Genomic DNA, 13825 nt, shown 5'->3' with positions numbered 1-13825 from the left:
TTGGCTTTCACTTTTTGGCTATTGACAGAAAGAAGATCTGCACGGCTGCACTTTACACACTATTTTGCACACTCTGGTAATATCAGAACTAGTTAAACTGCACTTGTGTATACTGACTGCATATGATTGGTTATTCTCCTCCGAATTGTATTTATTTATTGTGATTTCAACTGTGTATTTTAATAATGTTTATGGTTTTTGTTGACTAATAAATGAATATTTCTACTACTAAATTGAAGAGTAATGCAATTCTAGTGAAGTAAAGGCTGCAGGTGTACATATCAATGTAAGAGTCGAACTGAGAGATTTGCTGATTGAGCTATTCAAAGATGGAAATCTTGAGGGAATCGAGTCAGGTGAGTGGGTTTCTCCTATTGTTTTGGCTCACAAGGCTGATCAAAAGTTGAGGCTATGTGTTGACTTGAGGGCGTTGAATTCTAGTATAATAATTGATTGTCATCCATTGCCAAATATTAACTAGGTTGTGTCAATGCTGGAGGGGGCGAAAACATTTCCAACGCTGGATCTGAGGTCATTGTATCATTAGACCGAATTAGCTGAAGAATCAAAACAGCTAACAGCTTTTATCATTCCCCAAGGATTGTATCAATTTACTAGGATGCCTTTTGGTCTGGTCTCTGTGGCCTCTGTGTTTCAGAGTGCTTTGTTTAATAAATTTAGAGATGTTGATAAGTATATGAAGTGCTTCAGGACCCTTTTTTGAGGTTTCTGTACCCCTTTTTTCTGGCCCGACTGGATATGATATGAGTGTTTTGGCACCTCGAATTCCTGAATATGAACTGCATTGTTGTATGCTATTTTGAACCTGACATCTGCTGAATCGGGGAGTTTTAAATAGTATTTTTCTTTTAAACCAATTTAATCGACTGCTTAATAGTTTTAACTCTTAAGTGCTGTGATCCATTTGTATTGTATTTTTAATGCACTTTTATGGCCTCATCAGACTGAATAAAGATTTGAAAATGTTATTGAATTGACATTCTAATATTTTCTAGGAATGAGGAAGAACACTTACAACATATGATCGAAGTGTGTAAGAGGTTGTAAAGACATGGTTTGACTGTTAAAGGACACAAATGTAGATTGTTTCAGAAATCTGTGGCATATCTTGGCCACACTCTGTCTAGTGATGGAGTGATACCCAAAAAACCTAATGTGGAGGCTATTGTGAATGTACCTGTTCCTGCTGTTGTTTGCTGGCATGTGTGAATATTACAACAAGTTCATAGAAAATGTTGCTACTAAAAAGGAACCTCTTAAAGAGCTGTTGAGGCAAAATTATACTTATGTGTGATCAGACTGCATCAAATGGCATATGAATACCTAAAACAGGAAATTGTGAAAGCACCCGCTCCGAGACCATATTGTATGAGGAAGGAATGTATAATTATGGATGATGCAAGTATGTATGGGGTGGGTGGTATTCTCTTTCAAAGGAGTGACAAGAAGGAGTGGAATGTTGCGTTTGTGTCTCACTCTTTAAATGAGATGGACCGCAAATGTTCGTGATCAAGAAGGAATTGCTTGCGTGTGTCTGGACCATTGAGCATTTCAGGAACTGTATATGGGGCAGCATGTTTGTGTTGAGAATGGATCACCAGCCGCTGGTAAATATCTTGTCTATTGGGGGTGGTTGGAATTCTACAGCAAGAATCGCCAGGCTCACCTCAAGACTCCATGAGTATAGTATTAGTACTGAATATGTCCCAGGGAAGAAAAATGTGACAGATGATTTTTTATCACAGTTGCCATGCCAGCAGGATGAAATGGATTTCATGGGAGAGTGTGAGATGATCGGTACTATTAAGGACAAAGTGACAAGTGACAGTTTGAAGATATCTCAAAAGAAAATTAAAAGGAGTGTGAGAGGACAGATGAAATGTGTCAGACCACCAAAACATTTGTGCTGGAGGGGTGGCCTAAGAGGTGGGAAGTCAACCCCGAGAAGCCATCCATGTGTAAAGTACTGGAGGAATTGGAAATAGAGGGTGATTTGTTGTGTAAGGGTGGGAAAATGTGTTTCTCCTAAAGGTGTACAGGATATTATTCTCAAGCTAGCTCATAAGGGACATCCGGGTATGAAATGGTTGGTGCGTATGTACTTTTGGTGGCCTGGAATGGATAGGATGATAGGCAGAACTGTGAGAGAATGTGAAGTGTGTGCCTGTAGTGAAAAGATGTCGAAAGTTAACATGGCGCCTTTGAAGAATGCTGAACTGCCGGAGTTGCCATGGCTTTTGATATATCGGGTCCGTTCAACTTTCTTCCCATGGTTACCCGGTTTGTTTTAGTCTTGCTAGACTATAATTGAAAATGGCCAAAGGTAAAGTTTGTGTCACAGGCTAACCCTAGTATGGTGATTGCGTTTTTCAAGGAAGCGTTTGCTAGGGAAAGCTGTCCCTGTGGTTTAGTAATAGATAATGGGGTTCAACTCACGTCAGTAGAAATGGGGTCCATTCTCAGACAATGACATGTGACTACTGCATTGTACAAACCGCACGAAAATGGTCAAGTGGAAAGATTCAACCGGGTGTTGAAAGGTTATGTGGTGGAAGCACATAGACAAGGGGGTGACAGGAAAAGTGTGTTGAGAGAAAGATTATGGTTGTACCGCATAACTTCCCACACCATCACTGAGGTTAGTCTTTTCAAATTGTTGCAAGGCAGAGATCTTACTTCTAGTTTGTGTCCTTGGTGGTTGAAAAAAAGATGGAGAGGAGCAGAAAAAGAATGTAATTTGAAGGATGTGGTATAAAGAGTGAGAAGGAAGCAAAGTAAATCCAAGAAATGGTCTGATGCTAAGCGGAAGGTAAAGCCACATTAAATAAAGATTGGGGACTAGGTGAGAATCTTAAGACCGGGATTCATTCACAAAGGTGTGACAAAGTTTGAGAAGGCTATGAAAGTACAGAAGGAGTTCACTAATCGTACTATTACCCAGGATGGGAAAGTGTGGAATGTGAAAAGAGTGTCCATATGCACAAGAGCGGGTGGTGAGGATGATGTCAGGGAGGAAGGTGCTGATAATGAAGTGCCTGTCATAGGATTTCTTGTGAGGTTCGATAATGAGGTCTGAGATAGTTACCAGAGTGGAAGAAATAATGATTGCTCAAGAGCATCCGACATCTTGGTGAATATTGGACATTGTGCAACTTCTAGAGTCAAGGAAGCGGGCAGGATTAGACAACTAACTGGGATATTTGCTTAATTTGTCAAATATTAAAACTGTCTCCAGGTAGTTGTGAATTTTTATTTGTACTTTACCTGTTTATTTCATCCTTTTGTTTTATTTATTTTGTTTGGCATTTTTCCCTTTTTCCGTCTTTATTCCTCTCTGGGTGTTTTTTGGGGGGTTATTACTTCCCCTCTTTTTGTTTCATTAGGAGGGAGATAGGTTGCATTCATTCTCATAAATTTCATGTACACATGCTGGTGGTATGTTTCACTCTGCGACCTGCATTCCATGTGAATGTTAATCATGGAATTCAGGAAGCAAGGCAGTTAACCAGAGCTGGCCTGCATGCAGGACACATTGCGGTGCTGCTAGAAATAAACCTTTGCGGCCTCATTTATGTGTTTTTGCCGCAGGGCAGTACAACAGGCCTTCCTGCTGCGATGCCCTACGGCAAAAGAAAAGGGCAGGAATGCGCCGTATCTACGTGATACCGTTCATTCCTGTCCCTTTCTCCTGCACCAGGGCACAATGGGCTGCTGTGCGCCAACACAGGCAGCTTTGCACCATGGTCATTGTTTTTGTGCAGGAAGGGAAATCTTCCTGCACGAAAACAATCACAAGAGGCTTTTTCCTCTTTCTATGTGTGCTGCAGAAATGAAGCACACATAGAAAAAGGAAAAACTAGGAGAAATAAGGATATTTCTCCTCGTTGTGCCTCCATTACGCCTCCCCTGGGGAGGCATAAGTTTGGCGCTGCCTCAGATTTACGATTTCTCATAAAGCCGTGGCAGTGTCAAAATGCCATGCATGTTGCTGGGAACCCCCCCAGCAACACCCATTGCACGCCCCATTAATGCAGAAAACTGTGTTAAAGGGGACAATATTTACGAGACAGCATTAAGCCAAAACAAGTGGCTTAGTGCTGCCTCGTAAATATGGAACAGGCTCCTGCGCCACAGAATGTCACAAAAAGTGACGTTCCGAGGGCGCAAGGCTCATAAATGAGGCACTCAATACTTTAGCTCCTGCCTTGGATTATGCTATGTAACACATATACTTGATTTTATTTTTTCTAATCTCGCTTTGTCTCTCGATTTACCTTTCACCCCCTCCCTTGGTCACTCCTTTTACTTGGTTCCTTGTACATGGAAGATGGATCCTAAGAAGTGTTGCTCCATTATTAAGTACTCGATGGAGGTGAGACCGTGGAGCAATGTTAATGCAGCAGACATGAATACCTGTTAAACGACCTTGCAACCCATCTTTTTGTGCTCAACAGACCTGAGCTTTTTAACACTTGGCTACAAGAGATGGTAACTTCTCTAGCTCCTACAAAAAAGAACACAATTAAAAAGAGAGTCCCTTCTGCACCTTGGTTTGCACCTGAACTTTCAACCTACAAGCATGAGAAGTGGCCGAACTATAGTCCTACTCGCAAGCATTGTTATAAAATGGCTTTAAAACAATATCATAAAGCTATTAAAAACACGTGGGGGCAGATTTACTAACCCCTTGCATCATTTTTGCGCCGCTGTTGCGTCACTGTTTGTGACGCAGCAGCAGCATAAAAATACGGCCCATTTACAACGTGACGTATCTAGGAAGTTGTGTCATGTTGTACAGCCCTGTGGCACATTATACCTGAGCCAGGTATAATGTATGCAGGCTGGGCGATGCAATGCAAAAAAGCCTCGTAGAAGTGACGGCAGTGAAATCTACAAGATTTCACTGCGCCACTTCTAGGACGCCACTGCGTCAAATTGTTACGCCTGCTTGAAGCAGGCGTAAGGAGTGACGCAGCACAACAAGGATAGGCCTCCCCTGCATTGCTGGAGTTGCGTCCTGCTTGCGACACGACTCTAATAATGCGTGACTTTTATGTCAACAGATACGTCAGAATTTCTGACGCATCTGTCAATCCTTGCGCCATAGTGCGCTGTATTGTAAATATGGCGCATCAATAGTGGCGCAAGGGTTTTTCAGGGTGGCACAGGGAAAGTGACGCATCTTTCCAGATGCGTCACTTTCTTGTAAATCTGCCCCTCAATGTTTCTTTTATGTCTATTGCATTGCTGAGGCAGAGAATTCCTCAAGGGAGATTTTTAAAATTGTAAAATCATATTTGAACTCGATAGTGTGTAATTCGACAATCCCGGCTTCTGCGAATCTCTTTTTGAAAATAAGATCCCTAGGATTCACGAGGGCTTCATTTCTTCAGCTTTTGTGGTACGTTCCTTGTGACAGAAGTTATAGGTACGAAACCTATTGTTATGCACTTTCTGAAAAACTTGGGGCCTATCTCTCTGGTGCACACTCAGCAGGCTGTACTACAATGCAAATGTGCCCCCCCACCCCACTGATCTGGGCCCTCCAGGTCTATTTATTTTAGCTGCAGAAACTATTGCTGCAGTTTATAACCAGCTTTTTAACTATTCGTTAGAATCAGCTGAGGTTCTTCATTGCTTCTTAAAAAACATCCGCTGATCCTTCAATTGTGTCTAATTATCGTCCTATCTCCCGGCTGCCTGCTGTTACCAAAAGGATGGAAATGTTTTCGATATTGAACTTTCAAACTTTTTGGAGGCAAACAATCTCCTGCACCTACTCAATTTGGCTTTCACTCACAGCACATCACTGAAACTGCCCTTCTTGAAGGGATGGAAACCATTACATTTGTTTTGGATGAAGGCAAAAGTGTTGCTTTGATTTTCCTCGATCTGTCTGCAGCCTTTAATACTGTGTGCCACTCTGCCCTATTGCATCGGATGGCAGAACTGGGAATCGGTGATTCAGCTTGGCACTGGTTTAAATCTTTCCTATAAGGAAAAGAACAAGAGATGTCGTTGGCAACCCATTCTTCGTCCAGTAAGAGGTTTTCTTTTAGAGTGCAACATCTATCTATCTATCTTCTCTATATAGCCAAACTTATTGAATCACTTGGGGGCCTATTTACAAGGCGGCGATAGAATATTATCACCGCTTTACGGCCGCAAAGCGGCGATAATTTTATCGCCTAATTAGCAAGGTCACGCTAACGCGTGAAACCTTGCATTAGCGCACAAATTCTTAACGCCCAGTTTTGCATCTCTAATGAGATGCAAAGTGGGCGTTCCTGACCGGACATGACAGGAGAAATGTCGCTAAGCGACATTTCTCCTATCATCAAGCCCCACGCTATGAAGCATAGCGGCAAGAAAAGTAGCGATAACCCCTGTTATCGCTACTTTCCTTACGCCTGCTTCAGGACTGATTTAGCCATGATATCCTATGGAAGGTGGATATCATGGCTAAGTTTGTGAGGCCCTATCAGCAAGCTAACGCCACATTTCGTGAGATTATCGCTGGGTTTCCAGCGATAATCTCACGTTAGGCCGTTAGCGCTAGGATTTTTATCGCTTTTGAGATAAGCGTTGCTAATAGCACGCTATCTCAGCGATAAAAATCCACGCTAGACGGCGATAATTATCCTAGCGCTAAGTGCGCTTAACAATAATTATCGCCGGTTGTTGCTGATATGCCCCTTGGTCTTGTGTCCATTTCATATGCCGATAATCCTCGGCTACTCCTCACCTTTGATCATACTACCGCAGATAAGGCTTTGTCCTTTGTTGCTTTCCTGCAGGATGTTTTGCCTTAGATGTAGGAGAGTCACCTGCAATGCAGGGCTGACAAAACACAGAACGTGCTGTTTGGGAGGATCAGAGATCATTGGACAATCAAGAGTCAGCCAGGGGATTTTTCCCTCACCATTCCTCCTACTACTGTTGCTAAGAATGTAGGACTTCAGATAGATGTTATGCTATCTCAGCACTCTCAAATTCCATCAGTGATGAGCACGTGTTTTGGCTTGCTTCGTTCAATTAGGAAACTTCTTGACATCTTACCACTGAAGGTGCAGAACGGTAGTCCATGCATTAATAACATCTAGGCTGGACTATTCAAAGTGCCTGAACTGGCCTGTCCTAGTGCAGAATTCAAAGACTCCAAGTGGGGCAAAATGCAGCGGCGCACCTTATGTATACTACAGATGGAATCAGTTTCCAGTCACCTTAGGGATTTACCATGGCTCCCCATTAAAAAAGGCTTGTGTTCAAGGCACTGACTTTCATCCATGGGGCCTTATATAAGAGCGCTCCTCTGTATCCGAGTTCCAGGACAGTCCGCTATACTCCTCCTAGAACCCTCTGCTCCACTGAGGCGCTGCTCGTAGAGGTACCCAGATTCTGTAGGAACGGGTCTGGTGGGCATTCGTTCTTAGTACTTGCCAGCAAAGCATAAACTAAGCTTCTGCTTAGGAAAACTCTTGAAACTCACTTCTTCTATTGAGCTCATAGGCTGGCGAGCAAGTTTGCCTTGATAGGTTTAGCGTCAGGACACTCACCAGTCGCTGTGCACTTTAGAAACCTTTTCAGTCAATCATTCTGGATTGTCTACAGCTGCCTGTGTTTTTCCGGGCCCCTCAGATTAGGTTCAGTTCTACCTTTCAGCAAGGCGTTTAAAACATTTATTTGAAAAAGCCTTTTCTTTTATACTGTGATTATTACTACTTGTTGTTTTTATTAAATATCTGTATTCCACTCTTTTTATAGTCTATTCTTCTTTTCTCTGCGCTTTAGGTCTCTCCTGGAATCTGTTTTTTTTTAACTCTTTTCTCTTTTTGCATCAATTGTTTCATGTGTTGTATTTTCTCATTGTTTCTTTTCCCCTTCTTGTTTCCATTCTGAACCGTATTGTCTGGCCTAAGTCTGATAGCTTTCGATGTAGCACCAGCCCTGTGTAGTAAAAAAAGCTCTTAAATATAAAATACATATAAGTATATCAGTGCTTAATTTGTGGAGCCCGAAGCTCTGCTGAGAAGCCGGGTGCTGGTGCATTTAAACGTTGCCGTGCCGAATACCAAGGCCGGTAGTCTTTAATCCACGACCAGACATTCTCTGCCCCTTTTTCTCACACTTGCAGGGTCCTCCTATCTGTTTGTGTTGGGTTTTGCCATCTTTTTCTTCCTTTGTCTTTCCAATCTGTGTGTTCTTCCCTACCTTGTACTTGGTACATATCTAATATTGGAAAAATAAGTGCTGATTCCCAAAAGTAAGTGCTGGTGCCCCTCCACCTGCAACCGCCGGCTCAAATTAAGCACTCATATACATACATATCGAGATTTTGAGTCACTCCTTTTCATCCATTGGTCTTTACGTCTGCTGTTCACTTTTTGCTTCTGCCCATCAAAGCACACAGCATGGGGCACAGGGCCAGCCCCCTTCAATCTCTGCTGCACTGTAAGTGACGTCATTTCCCTGATCACCTGTGCAAATCCACCTAAAACGATGTGCACTTCAGTGAGGGCTGGAGGGCCAATACTTTACTGTGCCAATGCTCTTGTCTTTGTATTCTTTATCCTTTTTTTGTGCAAATACGAATCATGTCTTCCTGTGATTAACATAAAACGGATTTTACAAGGGGGGGGCTGAATAAATCAATTTCTCCAGCCCTTATGTGTAAGCCTAAAACATTAGGTTAGGGCAGAACAAAAGAAATCATCAAAAAGAATTTAGATACACACGTAAATTACCAACAAAACTTTAGTTGAATTTTAAATAAGCACAATTATCCTACACTTTTCATCAAGTTCCTAATCTTTAAAGAAATTGTGATAGAAAGAGTGCTCAGAGGAGGTGCTGGTGCAAATTCTTCAAATGTTTTGATGGTTTCTGTTGTTCTACCCTAACCTCATGTTAGGTTTGGAGACATTGATTTACTCAGTCCCCCTTCGTTTCTTTCCATTTCCGAATGGACCACTGTCGTCTGTACCAGTATTACCCGGGTCCTTCGGGCTGATTTTGGGTTACCCCATTGTTTTGTGAAGTCCATTCTGTGATTCAGGCCCTGCTGTAAGTGTCCCCTGCACCAGTAAGACTCGCTCATACGGCGCAGAGCTAAGTTTGACTCAGTCAAGCAAGAAGCATTGGGAAGCAGGCACGGATGCTCACCTACACTGCTGCCATGTGTCCTCTGTACGCCATGTCAGCCTCATTATCTCCAGCTACAGCCGCTTATGGCAAAGCTGATTGCCTCAAATCCAAATGACAGTCTACATGAAACAGCCAATCACTGCCAAGCCCTGGATAAGCTCCTTAGTGCTTCCTCCACATGGCCGGCCTTCAGCAGTGAAAGTCCACTTCAGGTCCCAGAGCTTGGGGAGAGACAGGCAGAGGGGGGCAAGGCGGCATTATTGTCAGATGATCAGCTACAACAGGAAGCTGCAGCACTGTGTTTAGGGATCTGAAGTCTGAGAAATGCGGTGTCATCTCAGGAGATTAAGCCTTGGCAAGTGCAACAGGTCTGGCTTTAATGTGGCAGCACATGGACACATAGGCATCTACAAATGCTATTTATCACATTAACGATAGCCCTTTAGGCTTCACCAATGCTGGGGAAAAAAGCAAAAAGGAGTGTTTTCTGTGTAGAATTCATATAAGGGATAAACATTTGAAAGGGACAAATAGTGTCATGATTGACTGTACTCATCAGATGTAAAATTGATCTGATATTTCAGTGGAAGCACTTCCTCGAAGACAGAATGATATCCTAATTAGCCAAACACATACGGTGAGAAAGGAATATTCCTCTGGGTGAAGCCAGGTATATTTTAGACATTTTGTAATGTCGCATGTCACATGATATGTCACAGACACCTCCGCTGTTATGCCTGACCTCACAATGGATGCTGGCATGTTTACATTTTAGAAGAAATTCAAGAACTAAGTCATGCTCAGAATAGAATCAATACATTCAAATGGGAATATAAAAAAATATATTTGCATCAATGAGACTCACTAAGGTTTTATTATAATATGAGGTCACAGAAGAATACAATCGCTTGTGTTAAGGTGGCTCTGAGGGTCTGTCAGGCTCCTTCTGTAAGGGTGGGTGTGGTTCGTGAGAGTTTGCATTCTAGTGCTTGTAAGTCTTCGCCTATCATTGCTTTTGTGATTGATTTGCGCACAGGACCTTATTACAAGTCGCCTCTCATTTTATGGGCACATTGCTCACCTGCCAAATAAATACTGATACCTTGTAATGCTTAATTATGCTCGGCGCATAACCTGCACATCACTTTGAATTAAGAAAGACGAAAGTGGCGCAGCATGTATTTTTGGGTTTTGCGCATCGGATTATCGCATGGTTTGCCTCTTGGGCACCATTTTACCGCGGACACACATATTGAGACAGGTTTTTGTGTCAAAGTGTCTGATAAAACTTTGACTCCTGACTATGGCGCAAACTCCCACTTTAAACTAAACTAGAATTTGTCAGCACTTGTGATAAGGTTCTAAGGGCCAGATTTATCATACTTTCACGCAACGCAGCAAGGCACCTTGCTGCGCTGCGTGAAAGGGAGAGGGCAGGGATGTGCCATATTTAATATTATACACTACATTCCTGTCCTCTAACTTGCGCCAACGCAGACCCCCTTACGCCGTGGTGCAAGGGTGCCTGCATTGTAGGCAGGATTGTTTTTGTGCAGGAAGGAACACCTTCCTGCACAAAAACATCCCTTAGAGGCATTTGTTTCTGTGTGTGGTGCAGAATGCAGCACACTTAGAAAGAGTAAAAAATCAGAAGACATAAAGATATTTCTCCTCGTTACGCCTTCCCTGCTAAGGCGTAGCATTTTGACGTATTCCCAGGTTGACCTGTCTTGGTAAATCTGGGAATACGGCAAAAACCATCGGTGGATGCGTGGAAACCCCTTTGCTCTACCCATGGTTGGCCTACCTTGGGCAGAGTAACGCAAGAATGCGACTTGCGCTGCCTTGCGGGATTCCAGATTTCCCCAGATACCCAGGGCCGCGCTAGGTGGCCTTGTGTGGCTTAGTAAATCTCATTCCAGGTTTTGCATCGCCCGGAATGGCGCAAGAGCGACTTAGAACCTTGAGACATTTGGCCCTAACTGTCTGTAAGTGACTACCTTTAGGCATCTGTGTGTTCACATTTGTTAGTGTCTGTCTGAGATTGCCTGTCTGTGAATGTCTGTCTGTGAATGTCTATGATTGGCTGTGTCTGAGTTTATTCTAGTGCCTCGCTGAGTGTCTGTGAGTAATCGCCTGTGAAAGTCTGTGCGGAATGGCAGCGTTTCTTGGAGAATCAGTGCGATTTGTGTTAGTGTCACAGTGTGGATGTTTGTAATTACGCAATTGTGTGACCACTACTTTAACTGTGGATTGACATCATCTACCACATAGTCGAAGCCTGCTGCATAATTTGCACATTTTAATAAATAAAATCCATCTTTTACCAATGTAGTGCAAGAGATGCAAGAGTTACCTGAGGATCTTCCAACTCCTGAGTGCAGTATTCAAGCATCAAACAGGTGAGGGTGGTAATTCCCCTGATTTATGGAAGAGGCTCTTGCCTGCCGCAGAAAACAAAAAGGGTAAACACTTAAAGGCAATCCAAACAGCGTGGAAGAATGATTGCTTCTAGGTTGTGGAAGTACTTAGTTTCACTATTCACTCAAATTAATGCTCATAACACAGACGATGTTGTTAAATCAACAGTTATTTCAAGAGGGCACTCCGAGATAAGAACAACTCTAAACATGTTACTAGTATGTGTAGAATACAAAAGGTACGCTTTTCTTTTTCAAGAAGTGGTTATATGTAGGCTAGTTTTTATGAAGTGCCAAACGTATTATAAAATGCTATTCACAAACCTACATGTGGAGACATCCGCCTCCTCCGTCTTTTCTACACGTACGCCAGCAGTTTAGAAGTAAATGTGAGAGGGACAAGGGGGAATATTCATGTAAAATGGGAGAGGGACAGGGAAATTCAAGGAGGGATAGGCCACTACAAAGACCCACCAACAAAAGAGTAAGCCCGTTGCTATTCACAAACTACACTTCTAAAATTACAACAGCCCTAAAGGTGTCAAAATAGTAGCAAATGTCCTCTAGCCCAGCTGTGGATTACGTCAAGCATCACACATGGCCATTCATAGATACTGAAACACATTGTCATAGAAATGAATGGAGGCAGGGATTTAAAATAACATCCAGAGGACCTAATGCGATATAAATAAAAATATTTCTACATTTATTTATGTATATATATATAGACAAACAAAATGGATTTTGGAAAGCTCTAAATGTAAAACATGTGAATATGGTTGTAAGAAGCTTATGTTTGAACTGCATGATGGACAAACAAGGAAAATCAATGAGCGTATAACATGCAAGACCACACATGTAGTATACACAATGGAATGTGGATGTGGTCAAAAATATGTTGGTAGTACAGTTAATAAGTAAAATTAAGGATTTAGCAAAACCGCGCGCAAATAACAAGGATTTTTCTTATACAATGACGAAACATGTTTAGGACACACACAAGGGGAGTTAAGCAGGACTTAAATACAATGGGCCTTATTTATGAAGGCCTTACGCCACCGTTGTGTCACTTTTTTGTGATGCTGCGGTGGCGTAATCAATGTGCCACACAACGTCCTATTTTCAAAGTGACGCATCTAGGCAGGTGCAGCACTTTGTAAAGCCCTGCGCTACATTATACCTGCATCAGGTGGGCGTTCCCTCGTAAAAAAGGCTTTTTGTAGAAGTAGTGCAGTAGAAGTAGAAGTAGTGCAGTGAAATCTCTGAGATTTCACTTGGCCACTTCTACAACCTCAGTGAGTCAAATCCTTGTGCCTGCTTCAAGCAGGTGTAAGGACTGCCGCAGGGCTTTTCACATGGGACTCGCCCCATGTGTAATGACACGTTTCTTGAGTTGCGTCTGTATTCTGACACACTTCAGCAATGAGTCTTTACTGCGCCAACAGATACCTCAGGATTTCTGATGTATATATTCAATCCTCGTGACATGAAGTGCCGTAGTTTAAATGCAGCGCATCCATGGTGACGCATGAAGGGCACAATGAAAAGTGTTGCATCGCTGTTTTCAACCAGCGATTCAACACTTTTCATAAATGAGGCCCTATGGCATCCTACATATATCCAAGTAGCCGAAAGGATGAAATCTAGAATTAATGTTGAGGAAAGCCAAATCAAAATTAATCATATGGATAAGAACGGAGATCCCTAGGGGACTGGATATAGATGCCGAGCTCCATTTTCATTTATTAGATGATTTTATCAACAGTAACATTTTTGGTCATAATTCCTGATATGTAGATTTATCTGCATCAATAGCCTGAAGAGCACAGGCACCTTCTATATACAGGCACTTTAACCTGGCAGCATTAGTCAAATAATCATTAAAGTCTCACGTTTACATATCAGAGATATAGATATCCCTAATATAAATCCAAAGAAGAAAATTATTTTTCTGCATTGAGGAGCTATGTATGCAGTAGCACTTTTCAAGGGTACTTTACCTTAGATTCGACATAAGAATGTAGCCCTTTAGAGGAGTGGGAAAATTAATGTGACGTACTCCGACAGCAATGAGTGATTGATTTGTGCAATATGAGCAAATTGGAGCATGAGCACCTTATATAAAGCACTTTATAATAGTGGGCTAATAAATACAAATCACTTTCATAACAATAACAGTATGATTTGTGCAATATTGGCTCGTACAGAGTAATTTGACAAGAATAAACTTGGCCATACGA

This window comes from Triturus cristatus, chromosome 6 (assembly GCF_964204655.1).
Source record: "Triturus cristatus chromosome 6, aTriCri1.1, whole genome shotgun sequence".
NCBI classification, from domain to species: Eukaryota; Metazoa; Chordata; class Amphibia; order Caudata; family Salamandridae; genus Triturus; species Triturus cristatus.
Note: the sequence above shows the minus strand (reverse complement) of the source record.